The 22874-nt window shown below is 42.3% G+C and overlaps 1 protein-coding gene across 1 annotated transcript in view; it reads right to left on the bottom strand.

Moving 5' to 3' along the window:
* The window catches only part of BASP1 (brain abundant membrane attached signal protein 1), an 80109-nt gene extending 59398 nt beyond the window's left edge, over positions 1-20711 (bottom strand). The window contains exon 1 of the mRNA XM_083357744.1: positions 20468-20711. The gene's annotated coding sequence lies outside the window, so the exon portion shown is untranslated. The remainder of the gene's footprint in view (positions 1-20467) is intronic.
* Positions 20712-22874: the final 2163 nt, after the last annotated feature.

Below are 22874 nucleotides of genomic sequence, written 5' to 3'. Positions count from 1 at the left end.
GCTAGACAGTCACTTGCCTAAGATACTTTAATTTGAATTCCTGCACTAAGCAGGAGGTTGGGCTTGATGCCAAAAGGACTCTTTCCAACTTTTATGATTTCATGGAATGTCAATCCCCAGAATTCCTCGCCAACATGGGCTTCAGCTTTCCATTATACTGGATGGGTGCCATTTTTGTAGATGACTGCCTTGTTCCATGACTGTAGATTATATATAAAGAATTAGTTGTGAACTTAATTAGATCTAAATTACTGATCAACAGAGGTAGTCATCAATTAATGATGGTAACTGGAACTGGAATTACCGGTACTATTTCTAAATGATATGGTCATAAAGCACAATGTCTAGTTGTCATGCCACTTAGTGATGGCAACTGCAGCACTTCTGGTTGTCACTGTTAAGTGAATCTCATGACACTTAAGCAAGGATGTCACCTTACCACCCACCGTATGCAATTTCCTCATTGATTTCGTTGTGTAGGAAGCTGGCAAAGAAGGTCATGAACAAAGAGCATATCAGCACAGGACATTGTGATGGCCAGTTGTAAGTTCTACTCGCTCAGTGCCATTACAAGTTCAAATGATCACTAAACGAGTGGTTGTTAACTAAGGACCCCCTGCATTTGAAACTGAAATGGAAAACAACCATTTGGTCCATCCTGGCCTTTGCACAGGATCCTCTTAGAATAAGTGGAAAAGACAGCTGAAACCTTTAGAGCAGATACCCCAAAATATTCATTTTATACCAGTTCAGTATTATGACTTCCTTCAAAAAAAAATCCCAGGTAAAAATGTCAAACATTTTCATAAAGCCCACTATTTCCAGAACTCTTTGAGCTGAAGAATTAGCATTAAAGCAATACAAGTTGTTTTTTTTTAAAAAAAAAAGGGATTTGGAGCAAAAGTAACAGGGCAGAGACTTGAACAGGTAATTTAACAGAGGCATTATAAATTGCATAAAGACTGAGGAGTGTCAACAAAGAAGAGATTGGCAAAACAATAATGACAAAAAGACACCAAGTCTTGAGCAAGAAATTTAGCAATTCCAGAGAAAGCAAAGGGGAACATTTTTTGAGAAGTTGAAACAGAAGCAATAGCAGCAGCAGCAGAGCAAAACCTATTAACGGCCAAAGTGCTTGGAGCAGAAAGGGAGGAACTACACACTGTATACCAGACATGTCAAACACAAGTCCCGTGGGCCAGATCTGGCACGCAAAGTGGTTTCATGTGGCCCACGAAGCCATCCTGGAAACAGTGAGGGAACGGTCCCCACTGTCTTGGCCCTGGCCCAGAGACCCTCCTTCTGCCAGAGACCCTCAGATCTGTCCCACTCCTGCCCAGGCCTCCATAGGCACCCTTGATGTGAACGATGTAGAGCTGACCACGCCCACCCAGTAGGCCATACACACTCTAGCCACGCCCACCCAGTAGGCCACGCCCACCCTGGCCATACCCACCAGGCCCCCTGAGGGCAACTGCAATGCTGATCAAGCTCCAAGGTTTTCCCTTTCAAGGTTATATTTTTATATGAAAATAGCCTTTTAAATTTTCTGATTTTTTAATAATATTTTGGACATATTTTGTTAATGTCTATATTGCATTAAATTGTAATGAAAATGGCACTGATTATATACCACTATGAGTCCAACTGCTAGGGAATTCTGGGACCTGAGGTCTACACATATTAAAAATGAAAACACTTTCAAAAACATCTTTCAAATCTCAAGACCAATCTTACTGCTTGGTCCTAAATATAGTGGGAATTCCATTATATTTCCTGCACTGAAAACTGCAATGTACTGATTTAAATGATAATTGGTTATAAATTAGCAACTGAACAATGTTCCAATGAGAAACTGACCCTTCTGAAAAATCCTTACTTAAAATCAGCCAAACTGACTGCACTGATTGAAGTTCTTAGAAGAAAGTTAAGATCTGAAAATCTTAAATCACATAACAAAAATTGGAATTTATCTATTTATTAAGAACTTGATGATTCCCCCCCCCCCCAAAATCAGCAGTTCCTGAAAAAAAAACACTTTTGTACCAAATACCAAGGGTGGTTTTTTATGAAACGTGACAACTTTCACCATTTGAAATGGCACTTCACTGGTGTAAAGAAGACAGCAGACTATGTTTCTCTGTGGTCAAGATTCAATTTGCTCTTGCAAAGTGAGCTAGCAATTCTTACATAAACATAACAGTTATATTTTTTGTAGCTTTTTTCTTTTTGTTAATTTGTTTTGCAGTATTATCTTGTTTCGTTGTACTGTATTTGCATTATTTTTTTTCATTTCATAGTTATATTAAAGCAATAAAACATTTTTAGAAACAAGACCATAAGAGTAATGAAGCCTGAAGTTCCTAATTAAAATGTCATGGTGGCTATGGATTTACTAGGTGAAGTCAGATAAGCTAACTTCTCTGAGCTTTCTATCAAGGCTCAGGGTCTCCTGTTTATTTGGCACTCAATATAGAAGTATGGCTAGTCTAAAGAAAAGAAGAAACAGAGTGACATGATAGCAGTGTTCCAGTATTTGAGGGGCTGCCACCAAGAAGAGGGGCTCACGTTATTCACCAAAGCACCAGAGGGCAGGACAAGAAACAATGGCTGGAAATTGATCGAAGCGAGAAGCAACCTGGAATTAAGGAGAAACTTCCTGACAGTGAGGACAATTAACCAGCTTGCCTCCAGAAATCGTGGGCGCTCCATCACTGGAGATTTTTAAGAGGCGCTAGACAGTCACTTGTTTGAGATGGTATAGGTCAGACATGTCAAACACATGTTTGACATGTGGGGGCCACATCCGGCCCACAAAGTGGTTTCATGTGGCCCGCAAAGCCATCCTGGAAACAGTGAGGGAATGGTCCTCGCTGCCTTGGCCCTGGCCCAGGCCGGGCGGGAGCCAATGTACAATTTTGTGGTGGCCATCTATGCTGTAATGCATTCAGTCTTAGCTCCACAAGGCCATCTGGAAACAGCGAGGGACCAGCTCCTGCTGCGTCGGCCCTGCTCCCTGGGCGCGTGCTAGGGAGGTATCACTCTTTGTGAGGAATGAAGAAAGGCACCATCACCTGGAAGTGGCCAGCACATGGCCCTGCCTACTTCAGACAGGCTAGGGGCTGGGCAGCATTGCACTTTTCTTCAGCTTCATGCCACCTGGCTCAGCCTCTCAGCACTGTGAAGAGAACACCCCGCTGCCTGCCAAAACTGGGCAGGCTGGGGGCTGGGCAGCATTGCAAAGGTAACATTGACTCGTGCTGCTCATGGCATCCTCTACCCCAGAGCCTACAAAGCCGGATATGTGAAGTAGGCGAGGGCCATGTGCTGGCCACTTCCAGGCGATGGTACATTTCTTCATTCCTCATGAAGGATGACACTTCCCCAGCTGCATTTCTTGCCTGTTGTTCTCCCTCCCTCATCTCAAATATTTTCCCACCACTCGGAAGGAAGGAAGGAAGGAAGGAAGGAAGGAAGGAAGGAAGGAAGGAAGGAAGGAAGGAAGGAAGGGAAGGGTCTGAGGGAAGTCCTGCCTTAGACCTTCCCTGCTGCTCTTTCACCATCCCCTTGCCCCCTCCTCCCAGCCTATCCTGGGGGGTCTCCCATCCTATTGCTAAGGAAGCTGTGGATACAAAGCCAGGTCTCTTCACATGGAGAGGGAGTGGTTCTCCCTCTTGACTTTGCCTTCATACCCATCATGAGCAACCTGGCTAAGGAGAGCAAGCACAGCAGCAGCAGCCTTGAGAAGGACATAAGTGCAGCTGGGCGCCCTCTTGGGGAAGTAGGGCTGGGCTTAGTGCCGCGAGTGCTTGAGGGCTGGGCCGAGTATTTGACCTCTGCGCCACCATCCAGCCCCCCCCCCGCATGGTCTGAGAGGAACAGTGAGGCTCCTCCAGTGGACCATGCCTTGGCACTTGCCCCAGTCCCATCTCCATCTGCAAGAGACCCTCAGATCGGTCCCACTCCTGGTCAGGCCCCTATAGGCACCCTTGACACGAAAAATGTAGAGCTGGCCATGCCCACCCAGTAGGCCACACGCACTCCAGCCACGCCCACCCAGTAGGCTGTGCCCACCCTGGCCACACCCACCCGTCCCCCTGAGGGTAACCGCAATGCTGATGAGGCCCTCAATGAAATCGAGTTTGACACCCCTGGTATAGGTTCTCCTGCTTGAGCAAGGGGGGCTGAAATAGAAGACCTCCAAAATCCCCTCCAGCTCTATTATTTCTATTTCTATTCTATTCTAATTCAGATGAGATATCAAATATTCTACTATGACATGAAAGAAGTATCCTTCTTTCAATTACATTGACACATGTTGTTCTCTTCAAAAATAGGCTGCGTGCGAAGAGACTTTACAGCACTTATCTTAAATCCACAGTCCACACCCGTGGTTCACTGGAACATCAAACTGCCTTGCACATTTAGTCAGCACTCCCCCCCCCCTGCCAAATCCTGGCTCATTACAAAAATCTAAGAATTGGGAAAAGTGGCATGGAATGAGAATGCCCTATGGTTCCAGTGCATTTATATAACCATGTTTTGTTTTGTTTTTTGCATAAAAGCCTGGGAAAACCTGTAGTGCAGCATACACATTCTGAGAATTTGTGTGTAGTTTAGCCAAGAGGGCAGCAGGAGATCCGGCATCTGATGCAGAAAAAAAAGTCTGTGGAGAATCTGCATTCCCCTTCCTTCCAGATCTTGTGGCTTTTGAAACAGATAAACAAACATAATAGGCAAATGGTCCCATAAGCACCAAATATTTCAGGTAGAACATTGTTGCATCACATGCCATCATCCAATGTCACAACATACATCTTGTATGTATGTATATTATGTATGTATGTATGTATGTATGTATCTATCTATCTATCTATCTATCTATCTATCTACCTACCTACCTACCTACCTACCTATCTGTATCTATATCTATATAGTGAGAATGAGAGAGAGCGCAAATACTTGTACTGGTGTTCATAAAACTGTGTGTAAGCATTCACCTGACAATTCATCTTACCTATTTTCAACACAGAACAACTCTAGAAGGGATCCTGTTGAATGTAAAAGGACCCGTTGCTTTTTCATTGCTGCTTCTCTTTCTGTTTTATTGCTTTCTCTTTGCATTTCGCCATATTAGGGATTTCCTCCCAAAGCAATTTGTGACAACAGCAATACCATCAGCTCAGCTCCCGCAATTCCTGGATGAAGCGGACTATCTGGACCCGCACCAGTCTGGTTTCAGGCCCGGTTACAGCACGGAAACTGCATTGGTCACACTGGTAGATGATCTCTGGCGGGCCCAGGACAGGTGTTGTTCCTCTGTCCTGGTCCTACTTGACCTCTCAGCGGCTTTTGATACCATCGACCATGGTATCCTGCTGTGACGGCTCGAGGGGTTAGGAGTGGGAGGCACTGTTCTACGATGGTTCTCCTCCCTCTCGGGCCGCTCGCAGTTTGTATTGGCAGGGGGGCAGAGATCTACCCCGAGGCCCCTCACTTGTGGGGTGCCTCAGGGGTTGGTTCTCTCCCTCCTGTTTAACATCTATATGAAGCCACTGAGTGAGATCATCCATGGCTTTGGGGTGAGGTATCACCAATATGCGGATGATACCCAGTTGTTCATCTCCACCCCGAGCCAACCCAGTGATGCCCTTGATGTGATGTCCTGGTGCCTGGAGGCGGTGCGGGTCTGGATGGGAAGGAACAGGCTCAGGCTGAACCCCTCCAAGACTGAGTGGCTGTGGATACCGGCATCTCGTATTGTCCAACATGTTTGATCTCTTTTGATGGGGGGAGGTATTGCCCCCCTCAGAAAGGGCCCACAATCCTCCTGGATTCACGGCTTAACTTGGAGGATCATCTAACTGCTGTGACCAGGGGGGCCTTCACACAGGTTCACCTGGTGTGCCAGTTGCGCCCCTTTTTGGACTGAGATGCCCTATGCACGGTCACCCACGCCCTTGTCACTTCTCGCCTGGATTATTGCAATGCTCTCTACATGGGGCTGCCCTTGAAGTGCACCCGGAGGCTTCAGCTGGTGTAGAATGCGGCCACGCGGGTGCTTATGGGAGTTTCTCGATACTCCCATGTTACACCACTCCTGCGCGAGCTGCATTGGCTTCCAGTTGCCCTCCAGGTGCGATTCAAGGTGCTGGTAATTACCTTTAAAGCCCTACATGGCTTAGGTCCGGGGTACTTACGAGACCACCTGCTGTCATTGTCAACCTCCCATCGCCCGGTTCGCTCCCACAGAGTCGGCCTCCTCATGGTTCCGTTGGCTAAGCAATGCCAGCTGGCGACTCCCAGGGGGAGAGCCTTCTCTGTGGGCGTGCCGACCCTCAGGAATGAGTTGCCTCCGGAGCTGCGGACAGCCCCTGACTTTTGGTCCTTCCGCCATGACCTGAAGACATGGATGTTCCAACAATCGGGCCTGGACTGACTATAGTTTTAAATTTGGTTTTATTGGGTTAATTGTTATGTATTTATTACATTTATGGTTTAATTCTTTTTAAAATTTTGTATTTTATGTTTTTTCTAACTTTTTATTGTTGTGAGCCGCCCTGAGTCCTTAGGGAGAAGGGCGGCATATAAATTTAATAAATTCAATTCGATTCAATTATCTTGCAATGAATATAATTGTCTTAATTTGCATGCTTTTTCCTTTTTCTACAAAACTTTTGTTAATGAAAAGTTATTTATTACATAACTGACATCTAAACACCCCCCTCCCAGTCTATTAAAGACCAATTAGGTTTGCCTGGGAACAGTGCAGTCTTCATTGATATTTTTTTCTCTCTCTCTTTTTCTTATACCCACAAGCTGGTAGTCCTTGACTTACAACCGCAATTGAGCCCAAAATTTCTGTTGTTAAGTGAGACATTTGTTAAGGGAGTTTTGCCCCATTTTACAACCTTTCTTGCCACATTTGTTAAGTGAATCACTGCAGTTGTTAAGTTAGTAACACGGTTGTTAAGTGAATCTGGCTTCCCCATTGACTTTGCTTTTCAGAAGGTCACAAAAGGGGATCACGTCACCACGGGACGCTGCAACCGTCATAAATATGAGCCAGTTGCCAAGCATCTGAATTTCGATCACGTGACCCTGGGGATGCTGCAATGGTCATAAGTGTGAAAAGCAGTCATGTCACCTTTTTCAGTGCCGTTGTAACTTCGAACAGTCACTAAACGAAGAGTTGTAAGTTGATGACTACCTGTGTTTCCTATCTCTTGGCATGCATCTTAGCCTCTAAGTAACAATCAATAAATTAATCAAACAGAAAAATAAGCTTAAGGTATTAAAATGATAGAAATGCCTTCCTTAGAGCGGGAGATCCAAGAGTTGGATGGGAATGTTAAAGAGTTGTAGCTGAAATTATGTTCCGGAAGGAGGCAGTGGGGCAAACTATTTCCAAGAAAATCATATGGACATTTATGTATAGGCACCAGGAGCCGTCTTTGATTTAAATAAGCAATGCTATAATATTTTTATTTGGTAGACACTTGCAACTAAGCTCAGTAGAAGCAAACAATAGCATTAAAACAATTTCACAAATGTTTCTCTTCCCAATACTATTATTATTTAACTATTGTTGGATACTATAATGGTAAAATGCATTACTTTTAGGGAGGAGGGAGAAATGTTACTGGCCTACATCAGGCATCCAAGCATAGTTATTATCAAAGGTTCACTGAACACACCCCAAGAGTTACCAGTTACTTTGCTTCCCAATGTCAAAAGTACATCTGTAAAATATAACATTCCCAGAGTACCCAGGAATGACATTTGTACCGCTAGTTCCAATCACTCTTGCAGCATTGCTGTTTCTGCCACCACCACTATCAGTTTTTTTTATTGATTTATCATTTGTGCCTGAGGGGGGATACATTATGTAAGATGAGGCTAGATGCATAAGCACTTAGCTCAGTGCCTGTGCAGAGTTAAAGGAGAGGTGTGCAAAAGCAGTGGTGGTTCTAAGCAGCACACCCAAGTATGGATGCACGAAATGCTTCAAGCTGAAACCTATTGCAAAATGGCTATTGAACGTACTGCGCACACATTACACTGGACCTTTGAAGTTTCTGATTGGGTTAATCTGGTAACTTCATTTCCAAGTTAGCCAGCACAGCCACAGAGATAAAATGGATGATCCTTATTGTTATCAAATCAGACTGGATAAGTGGAGTGGAATACTCCAGTACAGCAGGCGTTAATTAGCAAGGCCAGGACTGAAGAGGTTGTGGGCTGTATTTTGCTACTACCCTTTGCACAAGTTAGAAAAAAACAGCTTACCTGGCACATAAATTATCAGCAGTGCATATAATTTTTTTTATTATTATTGAGAAATGTTGACTTCATTTGAGTGGGTTGCATGTGGGCTTTATGTGCTACTTTCCTTTGTTGCCTTGTAAACTCCTACATAAAGCAGGTAATTTCAAAATGCAAATAAACACAAATAGCGACAGATGGGTGGGCATGTTACATATTCTGCTTCACCCAAACTTGTTGTTAGTACTGCTCAAATCGTAAGATGCAAATATAAAGATTATTACTTAGGACTGTGTTGGATGTCTTGGTCAGTCTGCTAAGCTTTGGTATGTTTGTGTTTACACTCTGTGTATGTTCTTTTTTGTAAATTTGATGCCTAGTCTTAAATGTATTTAAAACTGCAAAGGCTTCTAGGTGGTATTTGATCAATTTATTGATTTTGGTACGCATGTGTTTGCATTCCAAGTTATGTACATGTGCTTGTTGATTTTGGTCTTCAGGGCATATGAGCTAGTTTGCAAAATTTAGTGCATTAGTGTATGTTAGTGTGTGTTTATGTTGAATAGGAATAGTAATGCTATTTATTTGTGTAAAAGTAAATGGCTGCAGACAAGTCCAGTGCATATTAACATAGCAGATGCTTTCTTATTTGGCCTCTACTGAGAACAGACTGACTCCAAAAGAAAAACAAAGCAAAACTCTAAAATCCTGCTGCGTGAACTTGTTTCCTAAATGAGTCAGGGTGAGAACCCATACTGACTGCTTTCTGCCATTCAACCTGCAGGGAGGAAAAATGCCGATTACCTATTTTTATGATCCTAAAGTAAAGAAAGGCTGTCCTCATACTTTTGTATGGCTAGAAAACCCAGGGGAAAAAATACTCAAAAAAACAGCCTGTTACTCTTGTTTCAAATGTTGAACCATTTTTTTCATAGAAAAAAATTAAACATAGCTAGATTTCCAAGATTAAAACAAAATATATTTCCAATTTCATCACATACATACGTCAAACCCAAAGCCAATATTGATTATTTGAAACCGTGCTTCTGAGCATTTCAAGCTTGGCACAGTGAAATATTGTTAGTTGATGACCCTATTTAGCAACAGCTAAAATGAACATTTTCTGAAATTAATATTCTTACATGAATAGATACTACTTTTGTATTTTAGTAGAGGAATCCAATGATGCTATTGAAGGAGCAATGCTGTCACAACTTGGTGTGCTGTGTCAAATTAAATACTACAGTCTTCAAACGATCTTTGATGGCTTGGCACAGCATGTAAGACTGCTATGGCTTAGTCATCAAATCGATGATTAAAAATGGCACAGGACATTTATCACTTAATGGGGCTCTGCTCAGCAAGTTTCTCCCCCCTTTCCTCTCTGTTAAGCCTTAGCTCAGTGCCATCTATGGTCCACGTTTCCGAAAAGAAATCACAATCAAGGAGATGTCAGTTTGCCTGAAGCAGAAGATGGTGGGCAAAGCAAAACTGGGGAATCTAGGAATTACAGTACACAGCATTTGGTCCGTTGGAGGGTCGAAAGAAATGTTCTCGAAAGTCTTTAAATATTTATTAAAAGAACAAAAAAGGATCTTTGCAATATTTCTAATGAGTGCTAATTAAAGAAATGTTATGAGTCTTTATATTAAAAAAATAATATCATGTTATGACTTGCTTCTGCAATATACCCGCCCTCCAAATTTTTAATTTTCTCTAGGGTGCATTTTTAAATGATTACGGGAATTTGCACCATTATATAGGAACATAAGCCATGTGTCCAGAGATTTGCAGCAACCCTCCTACTCCCTTCATTTGCTATGACAGTGAAAAATAACTTGAGACCAGCAAGTGAATTTTTGTAGTTTTCTAGCAAGGATAGTGAAAGCTGGGGTCCAACTGGGTTACATACTTATGTAGGTAGAGACACTTAATTGTATGGCTGTATATGGTTTCTACTCAAGAAATTAGAAAATCTTTGAGATTAAGAGTCTGCATACTGTTTACCAGGAGCAAGCAACTCCTTGTGGAATGTTCTCCCATCATAAAGGTATGTATGCAAACTTTCGAGATAGATACCAACTGGGGAAGTACTTCATTTCCTCTGTCTTCTGCACCTAAATCGCTGGTGGAAAACCTGTGGCACGCATGCCATAGGCGGCACTCAGAGCCCTGTCTTAAGGCACGCATGCTGTCGTGCCAGCCCAGCCTTCCCCCGCAGCCCCCACCTCACCAGCAGCCACCCAAGGAGAGTTGCCCCCAAGCATGGCCCACATGGAGCAGCAAAGCCAAGAACGTGGATGGCCCTCATGCCCCATCGTGCGCAGTTGATTCTGCGGGGCGCAGGCAGAGGGCGTGGCTGCCATGGTGCTGCTGGGCCTCCTGGGTGATCTGTGGCAGGCTGTGGAGGTGGTGGGTGGCAGGTGGGGCAGGACGGGGCTAGCTGGGGGTGAGGTGGGGGCAGAGTTGGCAGGGTGGAGGCGGGGCCTGTTTTCGGGCACTCGGTCTCTAAAAGGTTCGCCATTACTGACCTAAATTGTTGCTTAGGGACCTGAAAAATAGTACTGATCTTTCATTTTCCACTTGGTTTCACAAATATAGCAAAGTGGGCTTAATCATCAGGCAACGTAAGGCAGTTATTTCAAACAGCAGAGTTTACTTATCATAAAAGGGAAACAATGAGTAGGTGACAGACCTCTAAAAATCAGCATATGTTTTACATGAAAGGGGGGAAAACAGTCATTAGACAACACTAACTCTCTAAAGCCACTTTATCTTTCTCTACATTATTCTCTCCACTATTCTATCAATATCATGTTGTTATTTCATCTTTCGTTTGTTAAAATCTTATTCCTTTTTTCAGTTTTGATTTCTCTTGTTTACCCTTATAAAATCAGAAAAGGGAAATTAATAGACCTGAAAATGATCACGGGGTGGGAGGGAGGGGGGGGAAGGAAGAAAGGAAGAAGGAAGGAAAGAAACAGGAAAAATGAAGGGTTGTTTTTATTATTTATTAAATTTATATGCTGCCCATCTCGCCAGTAATTATATTTTCTTAGAAATTAAACAAATCTCAAAAACTTTGAATAAACAATGTAACAAAAAATAAACAACACCAAATTATTGGTTGTATAATATTATTGTAGTTTTACTGTCAGAAGATTTTGAAAAAAATAAAATAGGAAGAAATGCAACATATTGCATGGATTGGATCCATTTTCTATTTTTGGATGACTCTGAAGAATGAATAAAATAAATATATTTTTCCTGAAAGAAAGGATTTTTGAAAAATGGCAAAGTTACAACCTGAAACATTGTTTGAACTAGGACAGTTTTCCTTTTTTTACTTTTGTACTTTCCTTCATTCATTCTGCAAACCTATTCAGAATAAGTTATTTTCAAATATTTAGATATAACTATTTAGAAAAAAAGAAAATGGCAGTATATATGATACTAAGATACTGCAGGAAGAAATGGATATTCTTAAGAGTACGTTCCATTCTCCATATGTTTTTTTCATTGGTACACTACTTAATGCACGGGACACTGTATTATATTGCATATGGTTTCTATTTTCAAGTCTCTGATGCTTTTAGGAATTTGTTCCTTGACTTCATTTACTGATGTTTAGCTGCAGTATGAAATGATTGACAAGCCAGAGGCCAACCAGTTCACACCCTTCAGCTCATTTTCCCCCCAATTTATTTCCTGAATCAACTCAGCTATTTAATCTAAAACATTCATCCTTCAACCCACCAAAAGGGTTGGTGTTTGGGAGGAAGACATTTTCTCTAAGCTTGCCCCATTCTACCTACTTACTGTCTCACAAAATGGAGATCAAAGTAGAAAAAATACTAATGCCTAAGGTGTTTCTACGTGTGGAAGTATTGGGTTGTTGTTTTTTAATTATCTGACATAGATAACCTATTGACGTGTTGACAAGCAGTATTTTTTCCTTAATGGAGATATTAAGGAGAGCTGGCATTTCCCTGAAGGATTTACCTGACACTAATAATTTTCAATTCTATGTGTTTTTTTCATATTTCTTTTACCGGTACTCTTTTTCTGTTAGCATTGCCCTTCTCCAATGCAATTTTTGTATGCTCTAACTGTGGTTGATTTATTAATCTATATAGTAGGTTTCTTTTTTTTTTCCTGCACCACTTGAAACTTTCTGGAAGGTTTTACTATCACACAAACACACACACAAACCATATACACAAGCTGTTGTATAATGAAAGAAGTCATAATTTAATAGCCATACTACCTTTGTTAAGCAAAGGGTGTGCATGTTTCTGTGATCAATACTTTGTGAGATTAAGGATAATAATTTCCAAAACATTTAGCTGCAGGCCATACTTAGCATTCATATTCCTCCTGTATACGATTGAGACAGCCTATGCTATATACCAGGTAAGTAGGGTATTTGTAATCCTATATATCTGGACAGATCTGATGAAGAGAAAGTTGGGTTCATTCACCTGTTTATTAATCTAGTTAAAATTGCCTCAATCTTCATTGTCTGGAGAAAAAAAAAACAAGAGGAAAAATTCTCATACCTTCCACAGCCTTCCATCAAGCATCTGAATGCTGCTAGAGCCCTAGTAGTTCAGAAATGGTTGTTTTAGGGCAGGGGTCTTCAAACTTGGCCCTTTTATGACTTGTGGACTTCAACTCCCAGAACTCCTCAACCACCCTGGCTGAGGAATTCTGGGAATTGAAGTCCACAAGTCGTAAAAGGGCCAAGTTTGAAGACCCATTTTAGGGTCCCTGCTCTAGACTTTTATTTGAATACCATTATAAGCACATATTTCATCTCATATCTGTATCAGATATATGACAAAACCATTCTTTTCATTTGGCAGCATACTGTGCATGACCAAACTGTTTCTTGGAAAAACAACTCTCTTTGTGCTTGATCATACAGTTTTGCTGTCTAAATGAGGTCATCATTACATCATAGCACCATAGTAGCTTTCAGCCATATCTAGTCCAGTCTGGCAACATCCTAAAACAGGGGTGTCAAACTCAATTTCATTGAGGGCCGCATCAGCATTGCAGTTGCCCTCAAGGGGCCGGGTGGGTATGGCCAGGGTGGGTGTGGCCTACTGGGTGGGTGTGGCTAGAGTGCGTATGGCCTACTGGGTGGGCGTGGCCAGCTCTACATCATTCGCATCAAGGGCGCCTATGGGGGCCTGGGCAGGAGTGGGACAGATCTGAGGGTCTCTGGCAGAAGGAGGGTCTCTGGGCCAGGGCCAAGGCAGTGGGGGCTGTTCCCTCACTGTTTCCAGGATGGCTTCACGGGCCACATGAAACCACTTTGCGGGCCGGATCCGGCCCCCGGGCCTTGTGTTTGACATGTCTGTCCTAAAACATTGAAATTAAGGCGGGGGATCCCCAAATCTGCCAATCAAATTAAGGACCAGACTATATAACTGTGAAGACAAATCCACCAATCCTGTCCTGTAGCGTATGTATGTGTGTGTGTGTGTGTTTATTGCATAGAAAAGTATTATCATACTGCCAGATACAGTTCTTAATGTGAAGATAACATTGCCCTATGCCAGGGGTAGGCAACCTCGGCTCTTTTATGACTCATGGACTTCAACTCCCAGAATTCCTCAGTCAGCATAGCTGACTGAGGAATTCTGGGAGTTGAAGTCCATGAGTCATAAAAGAGCCGAGGTTGCCTACCCCTGCCCTATGCAATAAGGTAGTTTTAAATGTGACAAAATAGGACCAGACATTGCAGAATGAAGAGCTGGTGTGCATAAAACACTTGCAACAGGGTATAACAGTGACGGTAGGGGAAAATGCAAAAGAAGCCACAAATGGCATATAAAGGCAAACTGAGGTAGGATAGGTAAGTTCCAGATTCTTAATTTTAATACATATCTTCAGAATGGAATTCAAAGTAATTCTATTATATTTGATTATAGAGTTTGAAATATTGATCAAGAAGGTCTGTTAGTTACATTTTCAGTAGGCATTCAATCTGAGGGAGATAATGTATAGGTAGACCTCGACTTACAACAGTTTAGTGACCGTTCAATTACAATGGCACTGGAAAAGTGACTTCTGACCGTTTTTCACACCAACAAACATTGCAGCATCCCCATGGTCACATGATCAAAATTCAGATGCTTGACAACTGGTTAATATTTATGACAGTTGCAGTGTCCTGGGGATCGTCTGATCCCCTTTTGTGACCTTCTGACAAGCAAAGACAATGGGGAAGCCATATTCACTTAACAACCGGCTTACTAACTTAACAATTGCAATGATTCACTTAACAACAAGGGCAAGAAAAGTTGTAAAATGGGGCAAAACTCACTTAACAAATGTTTCACTTAACAACATAAATTTTGGGCTCAATTGCGACCATAAGTCAAGGACTACCTGTATTGCATTCTACGAAACCCTTTTGGGTTTGTATTTTTTTTTGCTAAAGATGAGACAAAAGCTAACTGGGGGTAGGAGGAAGGGCATATCATTTTGAAAATGGTTTCCTTTTAAGCTACATCACTTCCAGACATTTAACTCACTAATTAGGCCAAGACCTAGCAAAATAGTTGTACGATACTTTAAGAATATCAATTAATCAACACTCCCTAGCTAGCAATCAAGAGTAATACTAGGCCACAATCACAGTGGTGATCTACAGAAGAAACCTCAAATTCTAACTAATCCCATAAATTATACATCTTCTAGCAGATAGACTTTTGCTTGAGCTATACTATACTCTGCTTGTGCTATGTTATAAATCTGAGAATTTCGAACTGTTTTTCTGGAATAAGAGAGGCAAAGAAGGAAGCATAGAAATTCTGCTTTTTTACCTAAAATAAGACCCACTTCGCAGGATTTTATTTTCTCACTTTCAAAGCACATCATTTGCACAAATCTTCTTGAAAACATGTGAACTGGTATTTTCAAACAAAAAGCAAAAGCTTCCATTAAAAACTAAATTTTGCAAGTGATTGATAGGCAGAATTAAAGATTTACTACATAACAGGACAAGCAATGAATCCAATGAAATATATTTAAAAAGAAGTTTGCTCCCCCCCCTTTTTTTTTGAGAAGAGGCTTAGTGCCCAGATAATCTTCTCAAGTACATGCTATACTGAGAATTTGTTCCTTTAAACTCAATGGTACTTTCTTCCAAGTAAAAACACATTATATCATACTTACCAGGAACTGTCTTCTAATGAAATTGGAAGCTACCTCTAAGCAAACATGTTTAGCATTTAGATTACTGACTGATTATTAATGACAAAGCAGCTTCATCAGATCATTTAATATTTTTATAAATATGTCACATGGAAGCAACATCTGCTAACTCTAAGAAATGTACCTCTGGTTGCTGTATTACATATATGGATGTCAATCATTTACTCAAAAGAGACCTTGAAAAAAAGATAAAAAAGAACTTAGGGTGTTAGAACAAAGTTCCATTTTGTGTTGCAAATTTCAGCAAAGACTTCAACAACTTCTACTTTTCTTATGAAATATGGTTTTCTAAGTATAAATATACCTACACAGAATGCTTACTCAGCAACAATGAAAGGAAAATAAAAGACATAAAATATGTTTGAACTGCAGTTTTCTAGGACAGCTTGACACTATTTTTTTTCTTTACCATCTATTTATAACATATGTTTGAAGGGGCAAAGAGAGCAGACAAGACTATAAATATTATCTCAAACAGAACTTAAGCAATGTTAGATCACTTGAGCAAGATCTTAAGAGTATTCATTTAGAATTTGTTCTCGGTTGCAGAGCGGCAATGTTGCATGTGATAAGATTTCCTCAGCAGTTAATTTACTAACAAATTTCCTGAATTACTCAATCAGATGGTTTAACAACTTACCAGATACCAAACCAAAGGAGGGAAAAAGGAGTCAGTGTAGGCTGCAAAAATCTGAATAACCATTTTTGTTATTGTTGTTAGTTGCGAAGTTGTGTCCGACCCATCGCGACCCTATGGACAGCGTTCCTCCAGGCCTTCCTGTCCTCTACCATCTTCTGGAGTCCATTTAAGCTCAGGCCTACTGCTTCAGTGACTCCATCCAGCCACCTGATTCTCTGTCGTCCCCTTCTTCTCTTGCCCTCAATCTTTCCCAGCATTAGGCTCTTCTCCAGTGAGTCCTTCCTTCTCATTAGGTGGCCAAAGTATTTGAGTTTTAGCTTCAGGATCTGGCCTTCTAAAGAGCAGTCAGGGTTGATCTCCTCTAGGACTGACTGGTTTGATCGCCTTGCAGTCCAAGGGACTCACAATTGATAACCATTAGAAGGCAACAAAGAGATACAGAAGATTCTTGGGAGTTGTTTGCCATAAGTACTATTTCAAGGTAGAAAATAGCCCTGAGATATATTGTTGTTAGCTGCAAAGTCGTGTCCCACCCATCGCGACCCTATGGACGTTCCTCCAGGCCTTCCTGTCCTCTACCATCTTCTGGAGTCCATTTAAGCTCACGCCTACTGCTTCAGTGACTCCATTCAGCCACCTGAGATATATAGTTCATCAAATAAAACTATATAAATGACAACTTGACTATTTATTCCATAATTTGGAAATAGTAATAAACAGACCCTTTATTAGAAAGTCTTATATAATAAAAAGCCTTATTCTCCTTCCAAATTTCTGGTTTCTATTTTCTCTTCTCATATCTACTTTGAATAGCCCCACTTCCAAGTCTCAGACATATGGTTGTTTCTCAGAAGGTCAACTCTTGTCTAATAGTTAAGCAACTGCTAGCTAATTTAGTATGGCAAAATTATATATACGTCTGCTTTGTGTCTTTTTTGTAATTAAATGAATGCTGAACAACAAATTGAGACAACTGCTGTAGTTATTACAATGTATAAAAGTTAACCACAAATACTCCCATTTTTATACAATCTTATTTTATTTAGCAATTGAATACTTCCAATCGTGGCTTTTTAAATTTGATGAAAAACTTGCCCATCTTTGGTAAAATATCCTCCTCACCCAGACCAAACCTGGGTAGTGTTCACACAGGTTCTGTCGCTATTTTGGAAAATCTGTGGGTAAAGCGATAAATTGATTTTGAGGCCTGTAGATGGAAGATACCCAATCACCATTCAAGATAGTATTTAATTGGCTGAATTATTATTCACTAGACTGATAAGGTAAGATAGATGAGAGATGGACAATACATACACTTGGGCTTACCACTGGTTATTCACTTTTAATGTGGCAGTTTTTGATAAGACACAACTCTTAGTAGATCTCTATCTGAGAGAAGCTTGACAATTTAAGTTGGTTCATTGCTATCATTTCCTCTGTTATAAATATGCTAGGCAACCAACATCTTCTGAGATGAGCTTGACCATTTGTATCAACCACCCACGTAATAAGAAACATATTACCATATTAAAAAATAAGGGAACATTACAATCCTAAAGATCTACTTGACAAACGTAGAATGTTTCAGTTCTCTTACATTGTTGAATCTAGACGAGTGTTAATTGCACACACCTTACCGATTAGACTTTATCAATTAAAAAAAAAAGAATTTGTTCACTTCCAGAATATGCTATAATAGCAACATTTTCACTAAACTCTGTGGATGCAGTCACTAAGCTTCGCTAAAATAAACCCAATTATCTTTATGTTCCTAACAAGTAGCCAGCTTTTATTACATGTTAGTACAGAGGAGAGGGGGGATGGTTATCATGTGCTCAATAAATGACTGAGAAAAACAACAGAAGCAATAAATGGAGTTTCAGGAGGGGATAGAGTAAAGGTGGGAGTCCAAATACCTTCATCCATTTCTGCCCTCACAGGAGGAAACCATTACAGAAAAGAAAGCACCCCTTTAAGGTGGAAAAATCTGAATAACGGTAGCAGCTTGAGTGTCTGCTATGGCAACAGCTTCTCCTAAGCCTCATGAAATGTGGAATTTAATTGCATTACACACACTGACAGTCCCTAATTGTTATCTTCCAAAGGATCAGCCTAATTAGTGCATTTCAACTATCCTTCTAATGTTTGCAGACAAGATGGCCAGCTTAGCAGATACTAGCTGATGAGTAGAAAATGCAATGAAATGGTTGCCCCAGTTCTTAGCAGTTGCTTGAGAGCCATTTTGCAAGGCATGAGAGTGAAAAATATACCATAGCCTACACCCACCATTTTCATTTATTTACCTTGATTTTTCATTAATTTAAATGAGAGATCTCTTTTTTCCTGCCATAAAACTGTTGAGTTGTAACATTACACTAATAACAGCCTTAACCATTCTGCCACGAACAAGGATTTTCTTCTTCTAGTATTAGATATAATTTCATCCATGTGGGATTGCACATTTCATGCTTAAACATTGGCTTTAAAGCCAATACAGTATTTGCCAATGCAATTATTATTTCAGTGGGGTCTGCTAATGACCGGATTTCCTAAAATGCTGTCCTATAGATCTTGAGTGATTTCTTCTCTCAAGATGCCAGTCTTTGTTGCAATAATTCTGATATGAGCCTGTCTAAGGATGGAACGACTTGTCTCATCTCTCTTCCACACCCTGCTCTCCTACGCATGCGCCACACGAAGACAAAGGAATAGGTAATTACAGAAGACTTTCATTCATTTCCCCTGCAGTACTGCAAAAGAGAAGCCAAACTGGAGGGTTTTCTCACCTATCTACATGATGTGGCAGCAATCCTGTGCAAGCATGCACACACCGCTGAGGGCTCCTTTAAAAGCATCCCTTTATTAAATAGGGGTGGCTGGGTTTATCATTCCCAGGGTTACAATTTAAATGCACATCCTAAAAAGGCAGACCGCAAGGGTGGAGAAGGAAGGAAAACGGCAGGATTTGCAAGACACACAGATTTGCTGGGGGGGGGGGAAGTGTGGGGGGGAAGGGTCTTTCCTATGAATATTCATGGAGCGCGGAACATCTGTGCAGTAATTCTGATCTTAATAAAGATGGATCTCCGCATTTTTTTAAAAAGCTCTTTTTCTTGCGGCTTTTGTATTAACCAGCGTGGGGGATTAAAACTGTGGCAGCGTCTTTTTTTTTTCTTTCCCCAAGTCACATCCGCGAGTACTAACCACAAGCTCTTTTTTCTTTAGGGTCGTCAAAGCAAACAACAAGAACAAAACAAAAAAAAAAACAACCCAACCCCAAATCAAGACCTGCCGGAATGGTTCAAATTGGCAGATGTCCATTTACAAAAGGAAGTAGCCTTACCTCCCTCCTCCCCACCCCGCCCGTCCGTTCTTCAGTTCAAGATCTGCACGATTACTCGTTAACGTTTGACCATCGGGCACTCCCAAAAAAAAATGTTTTGGGACTTTTCTGCAAAGTGTTCCACAGGTAACACTGTGTGAAACCTCCTCTCTTTGGAAGCTCAAGCTCTTGAGAATCGTTCGCAACGTTGGCTCTACAAGCGCTCCCTGCCTTTTCCCTCCCTTCTGTCCATCCACCCCCACCACCCATATATATATATACATATACATACATATACATATACATATACATACATACATACATACATACATACATACATACATACATACATACATACATATATATATATATATATATATATATATATATATATATATATATATATATATATATATATATATATCTTCTGCAGGATCTTAGCCGGGATGAACCCCCCCGCCGCCTTTTTCCTGCAAGGCGAGGGAATGGCTTTCTAAAAAAAAAAAGAGCTTCCTTTAAAAGCCCCCACGCCCTGATCTTCCCCCGTTACGTTCTCCGTAGGGCGATCACATCCCGCGGATGTTTCGTGTTATACAGCAAAGAAGAATTTCATTTCTCGACATCTTCCTTGCTCGTCTCACAAAAACCGTTCCCTTTCGTAGTAAAAGCCGCCCGTCCGAGCATGTGCTCTCCCGTAAGGCGACTCCCAAGAAACGATCCATTTCTTTCCCTAGACAGTAATTCTTTCCCCCCCACACACACACACATACACACAGACACACGTTCACCCACCCACCTCGGGCAAGATGCTTCATCTTCAGCGCGCACACACACACACCAAGATCCCTACACGCATACGAAATATACCTGCCCCAGATCGGTGCAAAAAAAAAGGGTGCAAAAAAGAAAAAGAAAAAAACCCGACCGACCGAAGGAAAGGAATCAAATCAATTGGCCGAATCGACCTCTCAGCACTCCGAAGGCGACGACAGAGGCGGCCAAGCCTCCCTTACCTTCTTTTGCCTCGGCTCCTCTTGTCCCCTTTTGTGCGCGGGAGCTCGTGCGGGTGGGGGTGAGGTTGGAAGGGGGGGTGTCACAAAGAGAGAGAGAGAGAGAGAGAGAGGCCCGGCTTAAAAAGCCCTCGCGCCCACCGAGTCGCCGGAGATCTCCCTCGCTCGGTTGCTGGGAGTGGAGTGGCTGGAGCTGGCTGATTGGAGCGACGCCGGCGCCGCCGCTACTGCCTCTGCATTTCTCTTCTCCCGCCCGCTTCTCTCTCTCTGACAAGTCTTGTGTGGGCAGTTCAAAAGCCACACATGCGCGCGCGCACACGCGGGCGCGCACACACACACACACACACACACACACACCTCTCTCTCTCTTTCCCCCACCCCTCCCCACCCCGGTTTACTGAGGGCTTTTTCTCCCCTTCTTTTTTTTTTAAATTATTCTCCCTCCCCCACACTCCACGCAAGCTCCTGCGCTGAAAGAGAGGCTCGCTCGGGCTCGCCCTTAGGGGGCGTCCCGAGCCCAGGTTTTATATATAAGCTACCTTTAAACGCACCTTCCCAAAACGCGTCTCCTCTTAGACAGGCAAAGCTAGTTGTGTGGTGTTGTTGTTTTTTTCCAAAAACAAAAAACACCTGGGCTTTGCCTCTCTTTAAGAGGAGACGCGGTTTGGAAGGTGCGTTTAAACGTAGCTTGTTGCCCGAGCTGCCAATGCCCCACGAAAAGGGGCTCTTAAGAGGTTGAGGGGCGGCGAGAGGGAATAAAATAGAATTCAGGATTTCTTCGGGCGGATTTCTCTTATTTCTCACAAGGGCTTTTTTTTCAGTCTCCAGATATATGTATGTATGTATGTATGTATGTATGTGTATATATATATATCCCCCCTCTTCCCACCCCGTATTTTTGGGAGAGCCTCCTCACGGTGCGCGCGCGCGAATTCCGACAACCATCCCGGGGAGACTGGAATGGGAGTGAAAGCGAGCGAGCGCGCGCGGTCTTGGTCTGCTATCTCTGGAGGAGCGACAGCTCGAAGCCAGGATGAAGTATAGATTATATGAAGTATGCAGGGCTTTTTTTCTCATAGAACGCTCAGAACGGAGTTCCGGCACCTTTTTTGGATGGAACCTTGTAGGGTAGGCAAGGCAGGTTGTATGACAGGTGTGAGTTCCGGCACCTTTTTCTTTTACAAGAAAAAAGCACTGGAAGTATGTATTTAAAAATAAAAGAATAAAGACGGACCCTCCCTCCGCCGTCCCCACCCCCCCACAAAAAGAAAAAGGTCCGACGACGTCTTCGTGCTGGAAGGGGGGACGGTCGGGGCTCTCCGTTCAACAAGCCGGCTGGCCCTCCTCTGGCCGTCTGAAGGGATTTTAAGGCGCGCTCCGCCTCGGAGCATCTTTAGAGGCGGTTTGAAAGGCGCGCAGAGGGGCTTCTTCGTAAAACCGAGCGGTTGCGAAGACAATGGAAAGCGGGGTGGCGAACGAACACGACGGGGTTCTTGAGGGTTTTCTGTGGTAGGGTTCGTTGGACGTGGTGAGGCGCGCTCCGGGATTTGGAAGAGCCTGTCCGACACAACAACAACAACAACAACAACTCTCATGAGCTCTTTTCACCTTCTTTCACAACCCAATAATTAATAAGGCTTCCCTCATCTACGAGCGTCTGGTTCCTTCCGGAAGAGAGGCAGAAGACCCCCATCGTCAGTCGTCTTCTTAAGAGCGAGCGCGGCGTGGTGTTTAGCACGAGACTGCAACGGCGAGGACGCTCCTTTGGGAAGAGTTTTATTTCTGGTGCTGTGGCGCCCTCTGTTAGCTAATAAAGCTGTTGCACGGCGGGCTTGTCTTTTATATGAATTACCGTATATAAACCAGGGGTCTTCAAACTTGGCCCTTCGATGACTTGTGGACTTCAACTCCCAGAATTCCTCAGCCAGCTTGCCTGGCTGAGGAATTCTGGGAGTTGAAGTCCACAAGTCATCGAAGGGCCAAGTTTGAAGACCCCTGATATAAACAGTCGAAAGTAGTAGCTCTTTCAAGTGTGGCTCCTGCGCTGTTACGGTGCCGCGCGTGTGTGTGTGTGTTTAAGTTATTAAAAACTTACTCCAGCGTATTATGAGAGGAGAATAACATGCAAGCCTTCTTTAAATTAAAACTCGATACATTTTGTATGCAGTGGGTTTAAGGGTGCGGATTACGAATAATGGGATGATTGTCCAGTAATCCTGATAATAGGAAGGACTTGCCTTGTTGTTGTTTTTTTTAATGCGCTGTGAAGTTAAAATGAGCTCGGCTGTGGATTTTTGTGCGCGTTTTTATTTTTTCCCTGCGCTACGTTAACATGTTCGCAAATGTGCAAAACAAATAGCAAGAGAGACTCGAGCAGGCTTTGTTTATTCAGTGTGTTTACTTAAAAGAC

This window comes from Vipera ursinii, assembly GCF_947247035.1.
Source record: "Vipera ursinii genome assembly, chromosome: 3".
Classification (NCBI taxonomy): Eukaryota; Metazoa; Chordata; class Lepidosauria; order Squamata; family Viperidae; genus Vipera; species Vipera ursinii.
This window is presented reverse-complemented; position numbering and strand designations above follow the sequence as displayed.